The following is a 22,799-nucleotide window of genomic DNA, read 5'->3' on the forward strand; positions in this document are numbered from 1 at the left end:
TGACACTTGACTTCTGTCTCATGTGGAAATCCAGCAAGGTGAGTCCGAGTCAGGTCCTATAAAAAGGATGCTTGGGCCAAAAGGTCAGGAGAGGCACCTGATTTCCAAGCAGAGTTCCACATGCCAGGCCATGTGGCTTCCATATGCTCTTAACAGCGACCAGACCGAGCCCTTATCCTAACTGGTCTGCCCAGAGAGGGGACCTTTCTGTAATTCGCACAAAGGTCCTTGTGAGCTGGTGTTGGCTGTGCCCCACATCACACACCCCTTTCCAAAGCTTTGACTTTTCCCTCAGTGCCATATCCACACTGTCGTGCACATACTTCAAAGCAGACAGTCCCTGTAACAGGGCTTCCCCATTGCCATTGGCTCAGGCATCACTTCTGTGAGTGGGTTTTCCCTGGCATCTGGTGGACAGACGCCATACCCACATCGTTACTTAATTCTGTGGTTCTCAACAGTACCACCCAAAGGGGCAATTTGTGGTGGTGGCTTTTGGGGTTCTCGCAACAATTGGAAACACTACTGGCTTTAGAGAGCAAGGGCGATGGATGCTAGCTGTCCTGCAGGGTGTGGGGTGGTCCTGCACAGCAGAGAATTGTCCCTCATCCTGCGTGATTCTCAAATGTCCCTCCTAATTTCATGGAGCTGATAAACTTTCAGACATTCATGCAAATATAAGCTAAATGCGTGCCACGTGCTAGCCCCTCTTTCAGGGGTCCTGGGTGAATGAAATTCTCTGCTCCCCGGAGCTTATAAAAACCTATTATAACTTTCTGAGCCTGGAACATGACCCAATTTTATATACAAAGAAAGTACTTTTGCACTGTCTTAACATCCCATTATGTTTCCTGAAATGCAACCGCCATGCAAATTGAGGGAAAAATTGTAATTAACTTTGTTCTGAAGTCCACCAAGAATTGTTCGCTGTATCAGAAAACCACATCACCAGTTGCATCACTCCTCATGACAACCAAGCCACAAGTGTAATTTGCCTTTCCAGTTTACATTTGCACCTGTGCCATTGACAGGGACTCTGTGACTAGGCAAACATCAGACTCCTTCATGAACTCTTTGCTCACAGCCACGCCCAAACACATTCAGAAACAGGTGTTATTTTATTGTACATGGCTTTCCTTTAGTTTCAGCTACATCCTAGTTAGGGTATTATATTGTTACTATTTTTTTAATGTGTGTGTGGTTGGTTATATTATCAGTGAATCTCATTTCAAGATGGCAAATGTAATGTAAAAAATTGTGCCTTTCTTTCATAGAGGGGGCACTGCATCTGATTAGTTGAGTATCCATTCCTTAACCACTGAAGTACTCAGCCTCCCAGCTTTCAGTGAAAAGCCTCTTCCCCAACAATTTTCTAGAAAGCCTTTTGAGAGGAGGAGATCCCTCATATCCCCCCCCTTTTTAAAACTTAGAGTCCCCTCAGTCTAGTGAATTGAGGAATACCTTCTCAAGGAACTATATTCAATGAAAGCCTCAACACATGGGGTAGAAAAGCCCATGTGGTTATTTATAGGGAAGTTAGTGAAAAAACCCTGAATTCCATACACACAAGTAACTTTCATATCAAATTAGGTAAAATCCTGAAAATCTCACATTCCCTAATTCGATACAGTAAGTTATTCACAAAAATTAATAAAGTCACAGGCAAAATTCTTCTTCAGAGAGCCCTCATCTCTGCTCTTCAGGTCTTTCAACTGATTGAATCAGGCCCACCCAGACTATTTAGGACAATCTCCCTCAGAAAAGTCAACTGATTATGGTCTTTAATCACATCTACAAAACACCTTCACAGCAACACCAAGATCAGCATTTGATTGAATAATGGGGTGATAGCCTAGCCCAGTGGACTCATCAAAAGACCATAACAGTCCACCTCTTGTCCACTGGGCACCCGTCTCTTAAAATCATCATCTCCAAATAAAGAGAATAACAAAGCCATACCTCTGCCTACCACAATGCAACTATCCTTCACATAACTGAAAACACACCAACCCTTTCCCCAGAAGAGAATGACAATTCTTGGGGAAAGTTCATACTTCTTTGATGTCCTGTTACTGAAACACTGTGCTACAATGTTCATCGTTATTAATAACGTTTATGTTAGACGGTAAGAGGGAAAGAGAAAGAAAAAAACAAAAATATTTGCTTAGTGTGTATATAAATATATTCATAACAAAATAAGGACAAAATAGCTGGTAACTATTACCAGCTATAATATCCTCAACTTCAAAATGAGAATGACAAGGGTCATCTCACAAAGTTGCTGAGGGAATTAAGTGATGTGATGTGTTACAAGCACTAGATTCTAAATGTCATCATGAGTGTCAGTATTACTACTGGACAGGCACCTGTAACGGTATTAAGGTGAGAACAGTGACTCAGAAGAAAAGGGAATTAAGAAATGGCTGTTTCTAGGACAAAAGAAAAAAAAACCCAACAACAGAAATAAAACCTTGGTGAAACATACCGATTTCTTGGATGAAAAGACTAAATACTGAAAATATCTAAATTATTCTCATAGGGTAACAGAGAAACCGACTTCCATTTAGAGAGCAAAACTGTCCTTTGATAAGCAAAATACCTAAATAACATCTTTAGTTGGAAATAATCGGGCCTCTTTCTTCCTCCTCTCCAGTCATACTCCTCCACTAGCCCACGCAGAGGGACCTCTGGATTAAAATAAAGGAGGGATAGGGAGTGTCCGTGATTTCCCTACATGAATACATTGAGAATCTGGAGGACCGGAGACACAGAAAGAGACAGACACAGACAGCCAGAGAAAGACAGACAGGGCTTGAGACAGAGACCAGGAGAGAAATGAAGGCTCCTAGGGCTGGCACAGCTGTGCGCAAGAGGACAGGCAACGAGGCGCCAAGGGGGCTTGAATTGCGCTTGTCAGAACCTTAACATTTTCCCTAAAAATGAGTTTATTATATGTAAATTTTAACCCAATAAAGCTGATTTTTAAAAAATTCTATGATGATCTTAATTTTTATAAAATGTAATATGTTAGAAAAACCTGGAAGGAAAGAGCAAAATATTAGCAGTGCTTATTTCTCGGTAGTAAGAGTATAAGCGATGCTTCTATGAGGCAGTCTTGTATTATCAGTTCCTCAAGTGTACCGATTTTTTTCAGAATCGGAAAAAGTAAAATCTTACTGAGGGTAGTTTTTCCACCAAGCCGGTGCTTAGTTCAGAACAGTGCTGACCCCTTAAAACCTACCAATTTCAAATTAATATCGGTTCACAGGGAATGATCCATCTATTGTTTTGATTGCTACCCAAGCTCCAGTTCTCTTCAGAATCTCTGTTTGTCTTTGAAATTAATCAATAAAGCGAATGAACAAGGAGCAGTAAAAGCATTCGGCTCCTCTTGAATAGAAAGGGCAACAAACGGACAGACTCAAGTCTCGGGTTTCCAGACAGCTCTGCTAAAGAATTCACCGTGGCCTTGGGTGAGACACTTCCCCTCCAGGCCACAGCTTCTTCAGCTATAAACTGAGGGCCGTGAACGGGATCATCTCTAAGGGCCCCTCCAGCACTGACATCCCAGCATTTTACGTGCCCCTCGGGGAGGAAAAGAAAGCAAAGCAGGAATCCATCGCTGAGTCATCTCATCATGGCATTGTGATAGAAATCACACCTCAGCCCCCTTCTCTCTGCTTCTCTATTTCATCCTCACCTTCTCAGCCTTCCTTCTCTTGCCCATCACATGGCAGTAAAATTATTTTTCACTCCCAGCACTTCAGCTATTCTGGCTGTTACTCCGAGAGTTCGGTCCTTACTGGTATCTGATTTTGCTCTGGTACTCAACAGGGGTCTAAATATTTCCTCCCTCTCCACTCCAGCTAATTCCAGCAAAACTTCACACCCTCTCCTTTGCTGAAAGCTTTCCCTGCCCCTCCCCACACTGTCCTCCCTGCTATTAATACATAAGTGCGTGGGGAGCAGCCTCCAGGCTGGTCCCACTTCTGCTCTCACAAAATGATGCTGGCATTTAAGAAAACTCCGCGTGAACACAGGGAGGCTGGGGGAGCGGGGGCGGAGGCCCTGAGATCTTAATGTGATCGTGCTCATTTTAAGATTTACAGTCATTTGTCCTTGGCTCTATCTTCCCAGAAATGACTGGCACGGGAAGCTTTTTCGAAGGGCTGTTGACTCAAGGCTCACTTGGCGGGTCTTGGGGGGATCATTTCAGTTACAGTTTCATCTGCCAAGTTTGTATTCCCTGCTGACCCCGGTTGGATTTTAAATTTCCATCAAGGCCACCTGCCTGGTGTTAATTAGTTATGGTTTCTCATTTTATATGCAAACTTGTTTTAACTTGTCTGTGAACTGGCGTAGCATCTTGGGCAACTCCCCTGGTTCTACTGTACAAGCAGCAGTCTCAGCTGACCCAGCTATTTGTACTTGAACAGAATGATGTCGCCAGGATGATAGAATATCCAGCAAAAATCTGAGGATGACCATTGCAAAATCTAAGTAAATCCCAATTCCTATTTTTCTCCTATTGTTTTTTCCGAAAATCTTGAATTTATAATTTAGGATAATTTTTTCTTATTCCCCCACCCCGCATACACGCCCTATACTCCTTAGTAATATACCTTATTACTTATATATAGGAGAACATTACAGAGAAACACAAACCTATTGTTTTTAACGCTGCTCTAGATATCTCTGATATCTAGATATCATTACCCATTTGTGATGTCTTCACCAACTGACAATTATTAAATCAGATCAGCTGGTTTCCTCTTACTTTACCAGGCACTGGGTGGAGGAAATGATCTTTTCAGACCAACTAGCTTTCCTTTAGCATGAAAAATCAGAGGCAAAGTGTTCTTTCCTCCACTGATGTGAGCATGTTCTCAGAAGACATATGCTGACCAGATAACTTTCAGAAATTGATCCTAAGTTTTCCTTCAATCCACCGTACAAAAGTAAACAGAAGCACGTTAGAATGGTGGACATAGCAGCCTACAGTATAAAGATTTGGCATTAACACATAAATGAAGTGAGCCTAGAACTCTGGAAGGGCTAAGAAGCCCTCTTTGCTCCAGGGCTCAGAAATAAAAATTGAATCTGAGGGAGAGTCAGGAGTCACTGGCTTTCAAAGAAGAGCTTGTGTCTGTAGGTATTCCGATGTTAAAGCCATTAATTCTCACATAATCTTGGACCAGCATTAAATGGAGGTGTAAAAAATGAACTGGTATCGTTGTTGTCACTTTACATTTCCTTGAGTTGCCTGTCATAGAGATTTCCTTATCATTGTTAGAAATGTTTTTCATGTGTCCCAGACTATCTGATTTTATGTTCGACTGTGCCAATGACTAAGTCCAGGGCTAAAGCGGCTGGAAAGAGAGGGTATGGAATTACTTTGCTGTCATAATTTAATGGACAATTTTCTGGGTGCTAAGTATTAAATGGTTTTAGGAAATGATGAATGGCACCAGCCTTGGGAGTTGGAAGGATTCCATTTCTCCAACTGCTCTCTTTTGGATCCACAGATAATCTGGGATTAGCTGGCAATAGGAAAAGCCATTGGCCAGGGCCACCTCAGCTTCCCGACACAGAGCCACGGGACGCCTCCGGATGAGGGAAGAAAAGAAGCTGTGACATGCAGGTCAGATCACTCTATGGTGCCCAAGTCAGGTTGGAAAAAAGCTAGCTTTGGGCCAGATGATAAACATAAAAATGCAGTATCTAAAAGCAAACGTTCTTTTGTTTTAAACATAAGTGAGTTACTGAAATGCAGTTTACTGAAGAATTTTCACCCTTTGGAAGGTACAAATACTGACAGATCCTAGATACTATGGTCCGTATATGTTTTTATATTATGCATGTGAATGCATATGTACATTATATATGTATTGCATATTTACTAACATGCATATTAACAAATTATGCATTCTTCTAGAGGTGATGATGAACTAAACAATTACGTACACTGTGTTGTAATGAGTGTGTACTGGTATGTACTGGTTAGGCATAGCTCTAATAATTCTCAGCACAGGAGCAGATTCCAATCTGTCAAATCTACGTTCAGCTGTTTATTGGAATTTTTAAAAGCAATGTTGCATGATTACAGAAGAAAACAGTGATTCAGCTCAACCTGTAGTACTCTGTACCTTCACTCGATCAATATTCTTTTCAAGAATAGATATATTTGCTTACTTTCATGGCAAGTGATTACACATTCTGATCTTGCCCTATGCCAGCTACAACTGTCCGACACATTCGTGTTTTTGCTATTCCTGGGGCTCTGGGCTGAATTCTTTTTTCTTCCGAGAACTAGAATTTTCCTTTAGTACGTATCACTTGTCTTTGAAATAATCACCGTTTTGCTGTCCTTTTTCCCTCCTAAATCACTTTATTCTCTGACTTACTGATCTCAAACCCTTTTAAAAAATTCCTAATTTCCACTTCCTTCAAATCAAAGTCCAGTGTTTGAGTCTGTCATTTATGTAACAAAAGTGCTATTTTTACCCTTGGATCCTATTAGATTCCCTATTGAATCAAAAAGTGTCAGATTTGTTACTAACTAGAAAATCATTTATAAGAATGTTACTTTCTTGTTTTGAATCATTAAATATCTGTGTCATACTTTTCTTGAAAGCATGAGGCAGGGGTTAATTTGTCATAAGTAAGCTACCATTTGACTTAAATTCAGCTTGTATTTCTTAACTTTCAAGTTAAAAATATACTCCTTTTAAGAGTTCATTTAAAACAAAGGGGGTGGGGTGGGGCTTCCCTGGTGGCGTAGTGGTTGAGAGTCCGCCTGCCGATGCAGGGGACACGGGTTCGTGCCCCGGTCCGGGAAGATGCCACATGCCGCAGAGTGGCTAGGCCCCTGAGCCATGGCCGCTGAGCCTGCGCGTCCGGAGCCTGTGTTCTGCAACGGGAGAGGCCACAATGGGGAGAGGCCCGCGTACCGCAAAAAAACCAAAAAAACAAAGGGGAATGTATGTGGGTGGATGGATGGAGAGAGAGATAGACACCCTTTAAAAAATAAAGCAGATTCAGTAAACAGAAAGAAGGGCTATTAGAAAACAAAAAAACTACAGGAACTAAGTGAGTCAGTTATTCGACACTAATTGAATACTGTCGAAGAAGAAAGAGTATGTTCGAAGTATACCCTAAATAAACATGGATAATTATTGGCTGGAAGGATAATCACAGAATCCATATTTTTAGTTTTAGGGAGGGAAAAAAAAAGACAGAGAGGAGAAGCCACTTACTATAGATAGCCATCCTCTTAGACACAGAGACTAGTGAGCTGATATCAATGAGTAGAATTAAAAAAAAAAAAAATCAGCCAAACTACAAAATAGTAATTAGCATGAGAACTTCAAGTACTTGGCAAGAAACCATGACTAGAACCCAAGCTTAACTCTTAAAGTAATTACACAGCTATAGATGAAAAAATAAACTGATTTGTACCTTAATATTTGTGTTTCTTTAATTCCTGGGCTGTATCTGTATAGTATCTCTGAGCTTCTAATTATAATAAATGATTAAATATTTACTATCAGGGCCTGTATTAAGTCCCTCATCTGGCCACACTTGGGGAAATTCTAGCTCACATATAGAGGTAACTACCTTAATTGCAGGTAAAATGTCTAGGGGGAGTCTTCCATTGAACTGGCTTTATGTGACAGCAAATTTTGCAGACAGACATATAAAAGAAGGAGTAAAGCCTTAGTCCATTATGTAAATCGCTGAAGATAATATACTATCTTTTTTTTATAGCTTGGGATTAAACTATTTATCCACTATCAAAGGGGTCTTTGCATTGTTTCTTTAAGAAATGGTAATGATTAGTTTTTATGCATTACGGATTCTCTGAGTTAAGTCTCCCTAGTGATTAATACTGCGCATTTTCAAAATAGCTTCTCAGCTATTATGGCCTGAAAACAAACCACCCCGCCAAGGAAACTGAAGCTATGCACACCTGTCCCTAAGGACAGAGTCAACTGAGATAACCAGGACCTTGGAACATAGAGTGAGGTGACAAAAAATACTTTTCCTTTCAAGATTATTTTAAAGGAAACAAAGACTGCACTTTTTTCAGTTTTGTTTTCTACAAACTATATTTTCTACAAAAAGCACGTATGGCTTTTTCAAACGAAGATAAAAGTCAGAAGAATTATTTTTCATACCCGTGTAGAAGTCCAGAAAGCAAAATGGTCTCGACTGGCTGCCTCCCACTCAGATGGCCATGGCATGTACCACCCTCCTCTTCGTCCCACCCTCTCTTTGCTCCTTCTTCCTCTCATTCATTCACAGAGCTGTCTTAAGGAATTTAATACACTATTTATAGGATGACTTAGGGTGACAGGCACTGGTTGCAGCAAATAGCTAGTGTATCTAGTATGTTGTGAAAGGTATACAACTTATTTATTTGTGTACAAGGAAATCAAACGAAAATCTCAATGTAATCTATTCACTAGTTGTCAGGAAAAAAAGATTCACCTAAATTGTGTTGTACTGAATACACAGAAACACCTAAGCAACCTAATGTTTCACTCATTAGGGACTTCCCTGGTGGTGCAGTGGTTAAGAATCCACCTGCCAGTGCAGGGGACACAGATTCGATCCCTGGTCTGGGAAGACCCCACATGTCGCAGCGCAACTAAGCCCGTGCACCACAACTACTGAGCCTGCACTCTAGACCCCGCGAGCCACAACTACTGAGCCCACGTGCCACAACTACTGAAGCTCACGTGCATAGAGCCCGCGCTCCGCAACGAGAAGCCACTGCGATGAGAAGCCCGTGCGCCACAACTAGAGAAAGGCCACGTGCAGCAGTGAAGACCCAACTCAGCCAAAAATAAATAATAAATGACAAATTTTTTTAAAGTTTCACTCATTAATTGGCACCTATAACACAGACCCAGTTTGGGACGGATTCAAGATTTGACTTAAACTTTGCTTGGCCTTTCATTAGCAAAGGCTTAACAATATCTATATACTAAACGATGACAATTCCACCACATGTAGAATTTTTCACTATCTTCTTTAAAGATATGGTTTTAACAGCTCATATCTCCAGACTATGAAGCATAAAAAAATTTCATTTCTTACTTTTCTTCTTGGTTAAAAAAAAAAAACTTAGTTTTAATCAGTTTTAACGGTAATCAAGCAATTTTCCAGGAACTTGACTCAAAAGCTCTGCCTAATATATATCATCCGAATGATTATATTAATAAAAACCCAGGTAATGTGCTTGATGAATAACAGATTGATTTCAGATTCCTATAAAACCTAAAGCAATTTCATAAAAGTCACCATTGTTGGGATTTAGTGTGGTTTCATGCTTTTCCTCCATCAATCCTCCAGTGGGTGGGATTTATCTTTTTATGTGAAATGCGTGACAAAATATTTGACTGGTTATCAATTCATTAGGAAAGTCATTACATGGTTTTTCCAATGAGGTTAGAGCAAAATGATTTTGGACTTTCCAGAATTTACAGAAATGGAAGGAAGCCTGACCAACTTTGAACTCTGCTCAAGGAATAAAAAGTGGGACTGATGCCATTTTGAAATGTTGGTGCATGTGTGTGTGCCAGGGTCTCTTCTTGCCAACTGCAAAATCTCCTGAAATGTCATCCAAATTTGATTAAAGACAGGTTACTCCAAACTCACTCTGTTACATCCATGTAACAAAAATGGGTACATGTTTCAAAAGTATTGACAGGAAAGTAAAATAACCAAAACCAGGTGAAAGGTTGGGACTAACTTTCTCTCTTCAGGGAAGTACGGGAGATGTTCCACCTAGTGTTAGCACACTAGGAATAATAGGTACTCCGGGGGGAAAAAAAAAAGTAATAGCTATTTTGCCATGTTATCTTAACTGTCTCATTAAATAAAGTTGCCCTCCCAATTTAGTGCTTCTGTGATGTCAACCGATCCTAGAAACACAGATGTGGTAACCTCAGCGTCCTAGACCATTTTAGAAGAAACAAGAACTAATGTTTGATTGTTCAAAAGAGAGGAACTGCTGTGGAAGAAGCACAATGAACTGTCTAGAAGATCATTAGACGACACTGAGGTCCACTGGATGCCCGACTACACAGGGCTACAGAGACATCAGACAGTGCATGGTCCCTCCAGGCACTCACAGTTGGATGAGAAGGCAGACAGGTCATATGAGAAACACCAAAAATAAAGAAACATATGGAATTTCTTAGGATTGCTGAGGAAGGAAAAGCTATCACACAGGTAGATGGGCGGCAGGGCAGGCAGCAGAGCCCTGAAGGATGAGTAGAGCTCAGATGGACAAGAAACCAAAGGGTAAGGGAAACACAAGACACAAGGAAAGCAAGCCATAGAAAAAGAAGTAGCAATTTCCTCATAGAAGAGAGAGCCCCTCCTTTGTCCAGACTGTCTTTTAGTCTCCCCGCTCCAGAGAAAGAGCAGATGTTTTTACCGTCCAGTCTAGTTAAGATAATGTCTCCCTCTGGAGCACAGGTTGTGCAGGCTTGCTTGCAGATCACTGTGAAAGGCTGGGGGGTCCTAAGCCCCCCTGTTCCTCAGCAGTGATGCAAACCCAACTTGTGCGCGGCATCCACCTGGATTAATCCGTGTCATCCCTGGGTGTCTTGCGGGGATGTAGGGAAACCTACACAGTCATGAAGCTCATGCTGCTTACTGTGCCCTGAGTAAAAACGTCCTTTGTCTCGGGGCTCCCCTGGTGGCGCAGTGGTTGAGAGTCTGCCTGCCGATGCAGGGGACACGGGTTCGTGCCCCGGTCCGGGAAGATCCACATGCCACGGAGCGGCTGGGCCCGTGAGTCATGGCCGCTGAGCCTGCGTCTCCGGAGCCTGTGCTCCGCAACGGGAGAGGCCACAACAGTGAGAGGCCCGCGCACCGCAAAAAAAAAAAAAAAAAAACAGTCCTTTGTCTCTCACCCAGGAGACTTGTGTCTTCTGCCAGCATCCATGAAACTGTGGCAGGCACGTCTGTGAGCTTGTAAGTAGGGTAAGATCTCAGACCACTCACCATTTTTAACAGATGGGTAGTGAATCAATCCATTGGGTGAGACAGCAAACAGAGGGGAATGAAATAAGAAATTTGGGAGAAAGATGAGCTTGATTTTGTTCTTGTTAAACTTGAAGCAGTTGTGGGGGCAGGGAGTTGGCAACACAGATCTGTATTTTATGAGAGAGGTCTGGGCCAGAGATACATATCTTAAAATTATTAGAATCCACATGGGAGTTAAGACCTCGAGGATGAACAACCATATCCTGGAGAACACCGATATTTAAGTGGTAGCTATGGGGGTACAGTCTATAGGAACAGACAGAATGGAATGAGGATACTGTGTCTCTTGGAAGCCAAGAAGGTGGAGAATTCCCAGGAGGGAGTAATCACCGGTGTAATTAGGAAATTTCCAATAATAGAAAAACTAAAATCCCACTCGATTTGGCACCTAGAAAGTCACCGTTGTCCTTGCATGACGTGCTGGTCCTGGATCTGTCCGCCTTTAGCTCCCCTCTTACCCTTCCCCTCACTCTGTGTTCCAGATGTCTGAACCTGCAGGCTGCACTTTCCAGGCTCCAATGTCAGCTGGTCTCCAGCTGGGCTGAGTAGAGCCAATGGTTGGCATGGATAAGAGATTAAAAGACGAAGGGAACAGAGAGGTCAGGTATTTCTGCTTCTCCTCTCTGCTGTGGATAGCGTGTCTGGCAGTACGTGGGCTGAATCCCCTCCATGGCTTCAGCTGCCACAGGACAAGCCAACCAATCCAAGGGTCATGTCTCCTAGGGTCATCTGCAGGCCAGGGTCTGAGAGCACCATCTTTACTTTGTCCCTCCATTCCAAGCGTGGGAGTAGCTTCCAGCTGTGGCCACCTCTGGGATACCGCACCATCCCCTGTCTGGTTTCTCAGTTACTCTACCACCCACCTAATCAACTTTCCTGCTTTATATTTTCTTTGTCACAAATCACTGAAGTTGTTCATTTTTGCCTGGTTGCATCCTGATTACTAAGAACAGGTAAGAACGAGTGGTAAGAACAAAAGCCAAATCTTATGGGCGAAAGAATGGAGAAAGAAGATGGCGATGACCAATCGAATAGATTATTCTTCGAGCAGTTGTGCAAAAAGAGAGACTTGATGGTCGTTAGAGGGTTGGATTTTTTAAGCTTGATTCGGGGTTTAGATTGGGTAAGACACGAGCTTATTTTAGGCTGAGGGGAAGACGTGTGAAAAGAGTGAAAGAATAAAAGGTAGAGGAATTGAGGGATTTTGATTAATGGAACAAGGTCCCAAAAGAAACAGGAGGAGGTGAGGGGTTTCACAAGGTCCAGACAACAGGTCCCATCCAGCTAACAGGGTTTTTTTCCCCAGTGCATCAGAGAAAACTGGCTAATAGCTCAGTTAGATCAACATGGTCTATCTGATGGGGAATAAAGTTATGTCATCAGCTACCCAGCTAACAAGTTTGACCCCAGCCTGAAATTGGTACCTGGAAACCGGCAATACAAAGGTAAGGATTGATGTGGCTATAAGTCACCTTGTAAGTAAAGTGGGTGAAATTTTCTGGTGGACTCAGTTTCTCCCAGAAGTTTGAGGCTTTGTTGAGTTTAGAGGTGAAAAGGGGGGCTGGAGGAGAGTGGTGATGGTTTGGAATTCCTCTGTGTGGGGAGTGGAAACTGGCCAAGGATCCCTGAAAGGATTGATGGGTAATGCAGAGGGTCCAGCTGAGGTGGGGAGAAGGAATCTTAGTGGTACTGATCTGCATAGTTGTTTGGGTTTATTTTTTAAATTTTATTTATTTATTTTTGGCTGTGTTGGGTCTTCGTTTCTGTGCGTGGGCTTTCTCTAGTTGCAGCAAGCGGGGGCCACTCTTCATCGCGGTGCGCGGGGCCTCTCACTGTCGCGGCCTCTCCTGTTGCAGAGCACAGGCTCCAGACGCGCAGGCTCAGCAGTTGTGGCTCACGGGCCCAGCCGCTCCGCGGCATGTGGGATCTTCCCAGACCAGGGCTCGAACCCACGTCCCCTGCATTGGCAGGCGGAGTCTCAACCACTGCGCCACCAGGGAAGCCCTGCATAGTTTTATAGTTTGTTTTCCCCCCCTCAGATATCAGTTGCCCCCTTTTGGGAGCAGGATGGCAAATCCAGGGTTGGGGTCTTGCAAGATGAGCATTGTGGAGGACAGGACTGCAGGAAGTCATAGATGAGAAGTGGTTTGGGCGGTCTACCGTGGAACAGAGGCAGCATAACCCGGAGAAAGAATGCACAGGGGGCTTCCCTGGTGGCGCAGTGGTTGAGTCCACCTGCCGATGCAGGGGACATGGGTTCGTGCCCCGGTCCGGGAAGATCCCACATGCCGCGGAGCGGCTAGGCCCGTGAGCCATGGCCGCTGAGCCTGTGCGTCCGGAGCCTGTGCTCCGCAACGCGAGAGGCCACAACAGTGAGAGGCCCGCGTACCACCAAAAAAACAAAAACAAACAAACAAAAAAGAATGCACAGGGTTGCACGGGTGGGCAGGATGGACTTCCCATCCCAGCTAAGAAAGCTTGGGCAAGCGACAACCTTTCTAAACCTCAGTTCCTTCATCCAAGAAGTGAAAATAGTCCCTACCTCAAAAGGTTATAAGACTGAACAAGAAAACGTATATACAGTGTGAATTAAAGATTCTGACACACACAAAGAACTTAGCGAAGAACAGTGGAGTGGGATATCTTCACTAATCAGATCCCTATGCAATTTCATACTAAATCTGTCGATCTCTCTTTGAGGATGGGTCTCAATCAGAGAACAATTCAGAAACTTCTCTAAAACACACAATGTCAGGTTCCAAAACAAGCCCATTTCAGGCCACCCTGTGGCTCCAAACTACACAGGAAGATGCTGGTGAGACTCCGATCCACCGTCCTCTGGAGCAGCGGCCCCCAACCTTTTTGGCACCAGGGTCTGGTTTCAAGGAAGCCAATTTTTCCACGGACCAGGGTTGGGGGCGGGGATGGCTCAGGCGGTAACGCGAGCGACCGGGAGCGGCAGATGAAGCCGCGCTAGCTCGCCGTTCACCTCCTGCTGTGCGACCCGGTTCCTAACAGGCTGCGGACCGGTATGGGTCTGCGGCCCGAGAGGTGCGGACCCCTGCTCTAGAGAGAATAGAGCTGTTTGAGAGCTCTATGTGAAGATTAGACTCTACAGGGAATATGGGCCTCTGGGGAGCCACAGAACAGGCAATTCAACTGGGGCACAAAAATGGACCAGGAAAGACCCTCGTGGGCCCAAAGGCTGAGATTCAGAGCTCGTGGAGGCATCTAGGAAAACAATCAGAGACACATCATCTGACAGTCCAGCGGAACGAGGGTTCCGGTGAGTCTCCCTTCCTGCAACTTATTTATCCCAAAGTGATCACTTGCTCTGCCGACTGCCTAGGCTCATTCCTAGCTCATGGCTTTCTGCCTTCCAACAACTTGTTTTCTCATTACCCTAACAGAGGTAAGAAGATTCCCCATAGAGCCATCATTCGCAGATGGATCAGAAGACAGGAAACCCACATAGAACAATTTCATTTGTTCTAACAAGTTGTTATGGACAAAATTATTGCCTCGAATGAGCTTTCTGGAATAAAGCTTGTGGGCTTACTTCATTTATAAAGAACTGTCCTGGTTCAGATCTTTGAAACCTTACAAAGCGGAGAATTGCTAACGACTATAGCCTTACCCCTTTAAGGAAGTTTAATGATATGAAAATGACACATGTCATCACTAATTCCTGGGAATCAGAGAGAAAATATACAAAAGGCTTAATGAACAGATGAAGAAAGAAAACTGGTAACTGACATTTCTGGCTCAGGAATACGACCATCCACAGAAGGGCTACTGGCCAAAGCTTCTTACACACCGAAAATACTAAAAGCTTCGCCCAGAGTCAACAAATGCCATGTTCTGAGGAGTGGCGTCTTAGGGGACAGATCTGTTGACCATCAGTGGGCGTTTTTCATCTCACCGCTTACGGCACGCAAGTTAAAGAAGCCTTTGTGTACCTGCTTTCCAGCAGAAGCCCGAGCTCCCGGCACAGGAAAGCCGGTCCTACCCTGGGGCCTGGGCCAGATAACATATACACACATAGTACATAGACGAAGACACACACAGCACAGTCTTCAAACATTTTTCCTTCAGGCCATTTCCCTCCATTTTAGACTCACCGAAGAAAAGCTGGCGTCAACTGCAGGTCAGAAGGATGTGACAGAGAGACTTTTTCCTTTGGTTTTGTATTGAACATAGATTTGCCTCTTCAGTAAAGTCAGAATGGTTTGATAGCTTTGCCAAAAGCCACTCTCATACTAAAGAGCGTACAGAAAGACAATTTACAGATAGTCTGACGATGGACCTAGAGATTATCATACTAAATAAATCAAAGACAAATATCATATGGTATCACTTACATGTGGAATCTAAAATATGATAAAAGTGAACTTATTTACAAAAGAGAAAGACTCACAGACATAGAAAAGAAACTTTTGGTCCCCAAAGGTGGGGACGGGGTTAAACTAGGAGTTTGGGGTTAACAGATACACACGACTGTAAAAATCAATAACAAGGAGTTACCGTGTAGCACAGGGAGCTATAGTCAATACCTTGTAATAACCTAGAATGGAAAAGAATCTGAAAAAAGTATATATATAAATAACTGAATCACTTTGCTGTACACCTGAAATTAACACAATGTAAATCAACTATACTTCAATTGAAAAACATTTTTTTAATGAGTCTGACAGCGAAGTTCCCTTCAGGGTATGCCCTGTTTACATACCACATCTTAGTGTCATCCAAAAACAACTGACATCTGCTTGATGGTCTTATTAGCATGTGCTATAAAAGGCCAGATTTCTCCAGCAGTAAGGACAGGGTCAGAGAGGGAAGGACAGTGGGAGTTGTTCAGATGCCATGACAGCCACCGCTGCACCCACTCCTGGGTAAAGATTCATAGTTCTGAGCATCTCCCTGCGGCGTAAATGCTACTGAAGTTGAAAAGGTACAGCAGAGGGCAGACGGAATGACTCAGAGCTTCCAGAACGAGGCCCTTATGTTGACCTCACTCTCCCGTTGCAAATCCACAGTAGTAAAGACCCCAACAAGACGAACCTCCCAGAGCCTTTGCTTACAAATCTCAGCACGGGGTAGAAACGGTCCTTCCTGAGCTCCTGGATGTTTTGGGGAAATTTTTTTCACACCTGGTCTTAAAACCCATTCAAACTAACTCATGGGTCCGTCAAAATCCAATCTTTCTGTCTGGTCTCTTCTCAATACTCTGTAATGACCTACATGGGAAAAGAATCTAAAAATAAAACTAGATATATGTATATGTATAACTGATTCACTTTGCTGTATACCTGAAACACACTACAAATCAACTAGACTCCAATAAAACTTTTTAAAAATCCAATCTTTCCATGGCGTCAAGACAATGCTTTTTTTTTTGATGTGGTGTTAATTTAAATCACATAAAATAGTGTCTGGCTTATATTAAAGACCTTACAAATGATAAGATCTCTGAATAAAGGATAAAAAGATAAAATAAATAAACAGATATTTTTATTCAATTTGCCTTTCCTGAAGTCACCAATATAAATTTTACCTTAAAAATGATCAAATAAAATGATAAATAAAAAAAATAAAATAAAAAAATGATAAAATAAAAAATAAACAGATATTTTTATTCAATCTGCCTTTCCTGAAGTCACCAATATAAATTTTACCTAAAAAAGTAGGAAATGTTTTATTTCCCTTCTCTACAGATTATTACCTAATTAATGTCCACAGTCCAGGTGCCTTTATCTATTCAGTGACTATTAACCCCTTATCGGATATACCTTTTGCAAATATCTCCTCCCATTCAGTAGGCAGCCCTTTCATTTAAAACAATGCTTTCTGATCCTACATTCTTATTTAACACTATGCCAGAACGTAAGAACATATTTACCAAATGTTACAAAGCAGAAAACTGACCCCCAAACCAAGATAGCAGCAGAGTCGCCTGGAATGTTCCTCTATTTTATTTTAGCTATGCTGTTTACGAACACCGCACTTATTTTTTTTCCTTCCCTTGTTTCCAGGGTAACCAGTTCATTTGGTTGGGAGGCCGGAAGTAGGAGGGGAGGGGAGGCACAGGCAAGAAAACATTTTTGAAGGGAGGCATAGCATGAAGTCAGCCTGAGTGAATTTAATTTGCTGTGGCAGCGCAACAATACTGAAAGGGTGTGCTCGACCCGAGTCCTTTTGGGTTGTTTCTGACTGAGTAATTTGAGGAGAGTTTCTTCATAATGGTGCCTTTTTCACACAGCAGGACTTTTGAATCCCACCTGTAAATCAGGGGGGTCTGCGGGGATTTGTCTCTCTTTTCCCTCCCCTTCTCTTTTATCTCTACCTCTTTTTCCGTAATTTGTGAAGATAAAGTAGTCCTCGTAATTCTTTAATACGAAAGAAGATTGGGCTGTTCTGCCCTGAAAGTGGCAGATTAATTGTGATCAACAATTTGCTCACTGAAATTCAATCTCAAAGATATTTACCCTACCTTCTTCTTGGAAAGGAAAAATGCCTCTCTGAAATTCTTGGTCTATAAGAAACAACACTAATGTTTTAAATTAAGATTTAGCACGCACTTTATGCACCTAGCCTAGACAGGTGTATGCTACATACACAGATGAATTAGGCTATCCATACTGTTTAATTTTCTTAAACAACTTGTAATTGTTTCTCCGACTAAATATAAAGAAGGAGTATTCAACTGGTATTAATGCTAATGTATATTATAAAATCACGCTGCTATATCAGTCTGCATCGGGACAATTCTGTATTTCCGTCTCAAGTAAACTTTAAATTGAAGTCATGAAATGTTTTGACTTTGGATCACAGAATCAAGCTGTTTAAAAAGCATGTGTGTACACGACACACACACACCGTACTTTAATAGTATTTACAATGGAAACAACTTAAATGTCTATTTCGGATTGGTTAATAAACTATGATATATCCACACAACAGAATGCCATCCAGCCACCAAACATAAAACTGTAGAACCATGTTCACTGACATGGAAAGATAATACCACCACAAACAAGAGAACACCAACAGTTGCAAAGGAATATATATAACATCCCCTTTTCATTAAAAAACATATGGATCCTTACACACACGTAGGAGAAAAGCCTAGAAGATTTTATCAGAATGTTAGTAGTCACTGCCTCTCAGTGGTTAGATTACAAGTAAGTGTGTGTTTATCCTTGTCAGTCCCAGACCTCATCCCCATCCCCAAATTTACAGGGAATGGGATGAATTTTAAAAATCCATTATTTTTCAATAGTAATGACTTTTTTAACCAAGGCTGAGAGAGCTAGAGAGGCCCCACTAGCAAAGGGCCCGCTCCCATCGAGCCTAAGAACGGGACAGCCAAACCAGCTGAACTGAACGAAACCTCAAAAGGTTAGGAATGAGTTAAAGTGTGTGCCAAGCCGTGATATGCACTAAGTAGAAAGGAAACTGGCTGCATTACTTGTGAGACAGTTTGATTACTGCAGACCTAGCGCTCCTCTCCCTCTGTCTCTTAGATATCTCCAGGGCATCCCTTCGATGCTTTCTGGGACTTGGGTCCAGAAACAGCAAGTGAAGAGTGTCATGAATGCATCTTGCTCTTAAGCTGCTAGAAATACTGGTTGTCTCTACTCGTGATGACCATTTTGATTAAGTTTTGTGTGTCCAAGGCATACTGTAAATTTCTTTGTCAAAAAGCTACAGCTGTAATAAAATAAACACTCAGATACTTACAGATTAAATAAATTATGTCTCAAAATGTCCCTTTTGAAGAAAAAACACTTTTTATAAGACACATTTAGCATGGCAGGAAGAAAGGAAAGAAGGAAGGGAGGGAGAAGGGGGGGATAAAAACCTTAATGAAAAGAAATGTAAAGAAAGAAGATAGCCGGGGTGAGATTAGCATACCGTAATACCCTATACACTTGAAGAAAATGAGCCATAAATTTATATTTAAGCTTCTTAGTAGCCAATGCCACAAATGAAACAGAGTCAATTCTGTAATTCACAGCATTTCTAAGACAAGAACAAGTCAGAAGCACAGTAGAAACAGGAGGGCAGTTTCTCCCATGAACCCTTAATAAGAAGCACTATGTCACATAATAAGCAAAATTCTCAACAATACCTCCTAGAGTACATGCCTGCCTTATGGAGTTTTTCACAAGGGACCACAATGTAGGCTGACGGTGCCACGCAGTTCACAGTTTATATAAGCAACTCAGAGGATGGAAAAGTTAACACAGTGGTCCAGGTTCACAGCTCAGTGATCTTGCTTCATCTTAGGTTATGTTTTTTCATATGCAAGACTGCACGAACAATGCATTTTTCCAATGCTCCATTATTAATTGTCAACCCAAGTTTGAAAAACAGAGTGCAGCAGTGAACTTGATATGCTCTTCCCTCATACCAATATTTATGGTTAAAAGCAGACCTGCATGTTTTAACACTGTACTAAATGAAAAGTTTCTATCCTTTTTCATTCATGCGTTCCTCCAATCAATTAAAAGTAATTCTGCAAACACTTATTGAATCATTCTTATTTCCTAGAGATTGTTTGCATGCTAGGTTAACAGAGGTGACCGAAGCAGGCTTGGCCAAGGTGGGGTCCTTCTGGGGATGGCAAATCAACCTGGAGCAACGTCAGTGCTAAGACGTTTGGGGTTGGATAACTCTTTGCTGGGGTGAGCCGCCGGTCCTGTACAGTGTAGAGGGTTTGGCAACATCCCCGTCTTCTACCTCCTACATTCCAGTAGCAACGCCACTGGTTTGGCAAGCAAAACTGCCTACAGATGTTGCCAAATAGCCCCTGCAGAAGCACTGATCCAGAGAGCATTGACCCTAAGAAACTACAATGAATCAGTTCAGAGAGAGGAAGTAGGGGTGCTGAGAGGATGTAAAGAAGAAGAACTACCCCAGAACCGTGGCCCACGAAGGCCTCCTTGAAGAGGTGAACTTTAAAAGCTCCAGGAGACAGTTGTCTAAAAAAGGGTACTCCAGAGAGAAGGGAACTGGGCTATGTATACAGACGGGGCCAAGCTCTTCCTCAAAATACCACCCAAAGCCAAGAGTATCATGCAAAAGGCACTGATAAGACCATTAAAAAAAAAAAATCAGCTAAGCACACCTTGAGAGTAATGCAACTTCCTATTGTCCTTCCTAACGTAAAACAACCCCAAAATGCACCTTTAGTAACTGACTGAGTTGAATTTCAGTAGACAATTGTTAGCTGTGACCCAGTTAATGTCGGAACTAATGAATTAATACATACATTGTACCACAGGGAGTTATTCAACATGCATTGAGAGATGTTTATACTTAAAAACATAACATTAAACAGAACTTTTTGCAAAACAATTATACCAATTAAAATAAAACACATCCAGTAACTAGATTGGCATCATTTTATTAATTTTTTATTTTTTAAACAATGTTATTGGAAAATAACTGCTTTACAATGTTGTGTTTCTGCTGTACAAAAAAGTGAATCAGCTATATGTATACATATATCCCCATATCCACTCCCTCTTGAGTATCCCTCCCACCTTCCCTATCCCACCTCTCTAGGTGGTCACAAAGCATTGAGCTGATCTCCCTGTGCTATGCGGCTGCTTCCCACTAGCTATCTATTTTACGTTTGGTAGTGTATATATGTCCACGCCACTCTCTCACTTCGTCCCAGCTCAACCTGCCGCCTCCCCATGTCCTCAAGTCCATTCTCTATGTCTGCATCTTTATTCCCGTCCTGCCCCTAGGTTCTTCAGAACCATTCTTTTTTAGATTCCATATATGTGTGTTAGCATACAGTATTTTTCTCATTCTGACTTACTTCACTCTGTATGACAGACTCAAGGTCCATCTACTTCATTACAAACAACTCAATTTCGTTTCCTTTATGGCTGAGTAATATTCCACTGTATATATGTGCCACATTTTCTTTATCGATTCATCTGTCAATGGACACTTAGGTTGCTTCCATGTCCTGGCTACTGTAAATAGAGCTGCAATGAACATTGTGGTACTCTTTTTGAATTATGGTTTTCTCAGGGTATAGGCTCAGTAGTGGGATTGCTGGGTCATATGTTAGTTCTATTTTTAGTTTTTTAAGGAACCTCCATACTGTTCTCCATAGTGGCTGTATCAATTTACATTCCCACCAACAGTGCAAGAGGACTCCCTTTTCTCCACACCCTCTCCAGCATTTATTGTTTGTAGATTTTTTGATGATGGCCGTTCTGACTGGTGTGAGGTAATACCTCATTGCAGTTTTGATTTGCATTTCTCTAATGATGAGTGATGTTGAGCATCCTTTCATGTGTTTGTTGGCAGTCTGTATATCTTCTTTGGAGAAATGTCTATTTAGGTTTTCTGCCCAGTTTTGGATTGAGTTGTTTGTTTTTTTTGGTATTGAGCTGCATGAGCTGCTGGTATATTTTGGAGATTAATCCTTTGTCAGTTGTTTCATTTGCAAATATTTTCTCCCATTCTGAAGGTTGGCTTTTCATCTTGTTTATGGTTTCCTTTGCTGTGCAAAAGCTTTTAAGTTTCATTAGGTCCCATTTGTTTATTTTTGTTTTTATTTCCATTTCTCTAGGAGGTGGTTCAAAAAGGATCTTGCTGTGATGTATGTCATAGAGTGTTCTGCCTGTGTTTTCCTCTAAGAGTTTTATAGTGTCTGGCCTTACATTTAGGTCTTTAATCCATTTTGAGTTTATTTTTGTGTATGGTGTTAGGGAGTGTTCTAATTTCATTCTTTTACATGTAGCTGTCCAGTTTTCCCAGCACCACTTATGGAAGAGGCTGCCTTTTCTCCATTATATATTCTTGCCTCCTTTTCTCCATTATATATTCTTGCCACCTCAAAGATAAGGTGACCATATGTGTGTGGGTTTATCTCTGGGCTTCCTATCCTGTTCCATTGATCTATATTTCTGTTTTTGTGCTAGTACCATACTGTCTTAATTACTGTAGCTTTGTAGCAGAGTCTGAAGACAGGGACCCTGACTCCCCCAGCTCCTTTTTTTTCCTCAAGATTGCTTTGGCTATTCGGGGTCTTTTGTGTTTCCATACAAATTGTGAAATTTTTTGTTCCAGTTCTGTGGAAAATGCCATTGGTAGTTTGATAGGGATTGCAATGAATCTGTAGATTGCTTTGGGTAGTAGAGTCATTTTCATAATGTTGATTCTTCCAATCCAAGAACATGGTATATCTCTCCATCTGTTTGTATCATCTTTAATTTCTTTCATCAGTGTCTTATAGTTTTCTGCATACAGGTCTTTTGCCTCCTTAGATAGGTTTATTCCTAAGTATTTTATTCTTTTTCTTACAGTAGTAAATGGGAGTGTTTCCTTAATTTCTCTTTCAAATTTTTCATCATTAGTGTATAGGAATGTAAGAGATTTCTGTGCATTAATTTTGTATCCTGATACTTTACCAAATTCATTGATTAACTCTAGTAGTTTTCTGGTAGCATCTTTAGGGTTTTCTATGTATAGAATCATGTCATCTGCAAACAGTGACAGTTTTACTTCCTCTTTTCCAATTTGGATTCCTTTTCTTTTTCTTCTCTGATTGCTGTGGCTAAGACTTCCAAAACTGTGTTGAATAAGAGTGGTGAGAGTAGGCAACCATGTCTTGCTCCTGACCTTAGTGGAAGTGGTTTTAGTTTTTCACCACTGAGAACGATGTTGACTGTGGGTTTGTCATATATGGCCCTTATTATGTTGACAAAAGT

The 22,799-nt window shown here is 41.8% G+C and overlaps 1 non-coding gene across 1 annotated transcript; it reads right to left on the minus strand.

Annotated features, from left to right (window-relative positions):
• Positions 1 to 12,362: 12,362 nt before the first annotated feature.
• On the minus strand, positions 12,363 to 12,454 carry LOC113631588 (small nucleolar SNORD12/SNORD106). Its single transcript, XR_003437450.1, has one exon. It is a non-coding gene; the product is annotated as a small nucleolar SNORD12/SNORD106 (small nucleolar RNA).
• Between the last annotated feature and the right edge of the window lie 10,345 nt (positions 12,455 to 22,799).

Source organism: Aethalodelphis obliquidens, unplaced genomic scaffold, assembly GCF_003676395.1.
Source record: "Aethalodelphis obliquidens isolate GAN/ISIS:26980383/991018 unplaced genomic scaffold, ASM367639v1 scaffold33, whole genome shotgun sequence".
Taxonomy (NCBI): Eukaryota; Metazoa; Chordata; class Mammalia; order Artiodactyla; family Delphinidae; genus Aethalodelphis; species Aethalodelphis obliquidens.